Source organism: Rhea pennata, chromosome 10 (assembly GCF_028389875.1).
Source record: "Rhea pennata isolate bPtePen1 chromosome 10, bPtePen1.pri, whole genome shotgun sequence".
Lineage (NCBI taxonomy): Eukaryota > Metazoa > Chordata > Aves > Rheiformes > Rheidae > Rhea > Rhea pennata.
Window position 1 is genome coordinate 18673951 of NC_084672.1, and position 5153 is coordinate 18679103.

Below are 5153 nucleotides of genomic sequence, written 5' to 3' on the forward strand. Positions count from 1 at the left end.
CTGGCATAACTGTCCCAAGTGCCTCTCATTAGAATTCTGCCATCTCTGAGTATTACGTTCACAAAGTTTATAGAAATCATATAAAGTTTCTAAAAGATTTGTGGTTTTAGGTGTCTCAGTAAGCCTGTTGAGGCAAAGAAATGCCTTCAGTAAAGCAACACCAAGAATTAATGTGACTGACTTAGTGTAATTATTTCAGCACCATAAGTAACACTCCAGACTGAGCCAAATTCTATTCTAGCAGACTGAATGAAAATGCACTGGATCTAGGGCCACAGCATTTTTGGCTGCTTATTCCCCAATACTTTTCAATGATCTGTTTATTCTCTATCAAGAGAATTAAAAAGCAGAAGCAGACTGTTTCAGTGAATAATTGCTTAAAGAAATATCAAAGACCAGTGAGAAAAAGAAAAAGAAACGTGATAAAATATTTGATCTCATTCCTTTCTTTTTCAGAATCAGCTATTCAGATCCATCCTTTAAATTCACATTTGCACACTTCAGTATATGTTCACGTTGCACTCAAAGCACTCACAAGAATACCTTATCTTAATTTTCCATATGGAAAATAAGTGCATAGAAGGTATTTTTGTTGCACCAGGAAGAAGACCCAAATATGCAGAATCAGCTGCTGGGTCTGAAATTACACCTTATCTTAAGTTTTCATAGGGCCTCCATTCCAATTATATCTGAGCATTTCCATTACCTTAATATTTGGTAGTGGTCTTTATAATCTTCCTGTAAGGTATGAAATACATTTATAACCTCTCTTGCACATGAGGAAGCAAGATAGAGCAACCTGCCCATAGTCACAAAGGAAGTTTGTAAAGGAAAAGTAAATGGGACCTGCATCTTTTAAATGCGCATGCTAGCATACTTCATCATGAGCCAACCATTCAAAGCAATCAGGTCATTTGAATGTAAATGCAACCAGCCACTTCTCCAACCAGAAGCATGAGTGAAACCAAAGAGGTGAAATAATCCAAATCTCTTTATGCCTTAGACTTCATGGCTCCCTGCACTAAACCGCATTTCTCTACAGTTTGAATAAATTTTTGATAAAAGTTTAAATTTATATATCCCCATCCATCTTTGGCTTTTCAAAGGAAAATACTTTGTAGACAGCATAGATAGATGGTCAGAACAGCAGAGTGAAATCAAGAATTAAAAATTCTGTCACTGCCTCAGAACCCAGCCTTGGGCAGGTCACTTTCCCTGCTTCATACCTTCTTCTACACAAATGTAGGGGGAAAAATCAGCTTGTAAGAAACTGCAAGATCATCCAGTGTAAACTTGTATTTAAACAAGCTGTAACAACTCAATTTTTTGAAGGCATAGTTCATCTGCTTATTACCAGTTCAATAGTTTTCACGGCTGAGTAGCAGTTTTACAAGCCCGTTCCTTCCTATACCCTGGGTCTCCCACCTCCTTGGCAGCTCCCTATCACGATGGCCTTTCTTTCCATCAAGAGCCTTTTCCCTGGGATCTGCGGGGGGGGGGGGGGGGGGGGGGGGAGGCAGAGGCACAGAAGCTCTAAGGTTCCTGAAATGACACTCCTAGATGACCAGCGAACAGGGGACCCAGCTGTGACCTCTGCATAGTAATGGTTTGTGTTGACATCAGATTTTCAGGTAGACTCTAAACTATTTGTCTAATAGGACTAGTTGCACATTTTTTGTATTTTTATCTGTTATTTTAACAGTAACAAAAATGGAAATGAACAGGTTTTTATGCCACTGCATCATTTCTTTGTCCCAGGAAGTTAACAGTTTTAGTTTGAGACATACTGCAAATAAGGATTGCAAGTGAAATTCCAGCTCAGTATGACTTCAGGGTTACCGTGTCAGTCATTAATCACTTGAGCTGCACTTTCTGGTTTTATGATTTTGACAAAATCCCTTCATTTGAATTATGGCCTTGTACTCAGCACGAGGCTAGTATTATTCTATGTGTAATTTTTAAATACAAAGAGATACAGCATAGAAAAATTAGAATCTAACACTTAGAAGTCTAGTTGTCTTATGGCATAGGCAAACAGAATGCTCTTGACTTTAACCTATGGGTTCCACTTCGTATGTGCTGTATTTTTCATACATCATGGGTTTTTATAAATTTACTGTATAAAGCACTACAGCTACTTTGCCAGCAAAATATAAGGAAAACAAATATGTCAGGGTAATGATGCCAGGACAATTCCTTATTGAAAAAAAAAGCAGTTTATTAATACCTTATTGCTACAAGCTAGATCTTATTATCATCTTGGGTCATTTAGAATCTTATTAGGTATTCTGATGGTGGATGAATAATCCTGTGATAAATTCTTTGCCATGTCCTTCACAGTTGTCATAGCAGGATCATAAACAGCATTTATAACAATCTAGCCTGGAGGAAAAGGCTTACAATGGTCTGTTTAGCATGCAGGAAATATTCAGATCGGCCATGTCTGGTTAGATTTGAGACCCAGAGGAAAGATACCAAAGTTAAATGTAGCATGGGTTTCTCTGAAGATTAGTTTTAAAAAAGGTTTTGGGTCAGGGACATGGGAACTAATGCCACCGATATGACCAAAAGCAGCCTTCTTTCAAGAAGGCCAGCATGGGCAAAAATGATAGCTGCAAGTTACTTTCTTACTGAAAAACTATTAATGGTCATTTGAATGACTACTTAAGGAGCACGTCTGAAATTTTATTTGCAATTGAATGGTTTGCAGCTCAGTCTTCTATTTCAGTGGGTATTATATGAAAAATAGTATATGTACTCACACAGTGAAAAATCTGCAGATAATAAACTGTAGAACCATTGGATATCCTATGCCTATATTGGGCACCTTAAATTCTTGCAGGCCCCAAACTGATTTCTTAATACTATTATTAAAAAAGTAAATTAATGGGTAAAGTAAATCGGGGGGGGGGGATTACGTTGCTTTAAAATGAGTATTAAAATCACATACAGTCTATATATATATATATATATATATATATATATATATATATATATATATAAACACAAACACCTCCCTGTCACTAACCGTGACAAATTACTCATGCACGTTGTCAGCCGGTGTCACTTTCAGAGGCAAAATACAAGTTTTCCAAGTTTAAGTACAGCAAGTACATCAAAAACCACTTTCAAAAGTTATTTTTAAAGACAAAAAGATGGTACAAATCAAAGCTCAGCTAAAACTAATTGTACAGAAACTGCCAGGAGAGTGGTGTTAGAAACGGGTGACTTACTAGAGGGAATCCTAGTGACAGATTTGAGTACAGCCACATACATGCATAAACACTTTCTCCACAGTATGTGACATTGCTCTCTCTGCACAAGCAACTGAGATTATGAAAAGTGAACAGCAAAATTTGTTTTTCTTAGAAATATATGAATTGCCTCTTCTCACACAAATTTTAAATATACTAAATGAATGACTTCTGCAGTTCTAGTTCCTGAAACAGAGCTTGACTGTTGAAAAGCCGGCATAAATGTTCAGAGATGTGAAATGTGAAAACAGCATTCCAGGACATTCACTGCTGTGGTCATTCGGACACCTCCAGTTAGAAAAAAATACCATCATATCTGGGGACTTGATTGGCAAATGCAACCATTGCCTACAGTAACTGATTTTCCAGACCTCTATGCAGCTGCCCTATCTCACTACCGACAGGTAGCCCTGCCATTTCCAAGGCCAGTATACATGCTAGTCAAGTTAAATGGGTGCAGAAGTATTTATGGAATCACAGCCACCACGCAAGAGCTAAGCAATGCCAGTTCCTAGAATCTGTCCCCAACTTAAAATACATAAACTATAATTCTAAAGATACAAATACAATTTAAAAAAGAAAATGAGGGAACATAATCAGTGAACTCTGAGAAAGAAAAGTGGCTAAACTCACAAAATAAAATGTTACAGCAAATACTTCTCAGACAGCTACATTCTTTTTATCCTCTGTATTATTCCCCTTTCTCTACTTTTTTTGTTAGCTAACTGCAGGCTTTTTGAGGTGCAGAAGTACCTGCATTTATATTTCTAGGAGTTCTTTGGGGATGTATGAGAAGAAACAAATAATAGTTTGCATGATAATCATGGAAATGAAGAAACCTGAGTTTCAAATTAAGCAGTTAAGTGCACAGACAGCAATCTGAAAGAAAACATAGCATGCAGAAACTATAGGACTTCAGGTACTGTGCAAGTTTAGCTAAAAATGAGGTACACTACTTTTATCACTCAGTAATATTAGTTTTTCTAGTTTGTTCTTAGCACAAACCTAGTTGGGTTCAAGCAAAGAGCATCTGTACCATTCAGGCTGGCACAATCACACAACATATTAATTAAGATCTAACACACACTGTAGCCAGGATGGTACATTTTCACATCTCTGCACCAATAACAAGTAGGATATAGGATGACACAGCTAGCTAAACAGAAGTGTCATAGCATTCCGTTCTTATAATTAAATTCATTCTACACTCCTTCTCAAAAAGCCATTTTGTGTATTGAGAACGAAAGGTTTTAGTATTGTATTTTTCTGAGTGTGAGATTTACATTGATAATCTTCCTTAACAATTAAAAAGGTACAGTATTACTCTATGTGGAGCTTCAAAACGACTGACTTTCTTTGTAACAAAACTCTCCATCTATTTTTTGGTAACTGTACATCTGTAAAAAGTATACCACAGACCAACACTCAACCAGACTGAAAGAAGAGCAATGTAATATGAATACCTTTTAAGGTCTCAAGTTAACTGAAAGTCTTTGGAGGTTTAAAACTGTTAGTATCATTCTATAAATGCACTAAATCCCTCCAAGGCAATTTGCTTGATATAGTCTCCTAAGCATATTAATTTACAAAAATCTCTGATATGAATGTACTTCAAATTCCAGTTATTCCTAGGAGTTAACATGAAAGAAAAAAGTATCTGTTCCGTAAATTAAATTTTTCTTTGTCTTTAAAAGACAAATTAAAAGCAGTAAAATACACTTATCTTAAAATTAGATTGCCTCCTGAGCACATTTATCCAGCTGTCTCAGACTGAAGCAAAACCTCAGTATCATGGAATTATTTCTCTCTTCCCCCCAGTCCCCTCCCCTCAACATTTTCCCCATTGAAATGAATGGGAATTCTACCACTGACCCGCCTAAGCCATACCATCCAATCTTT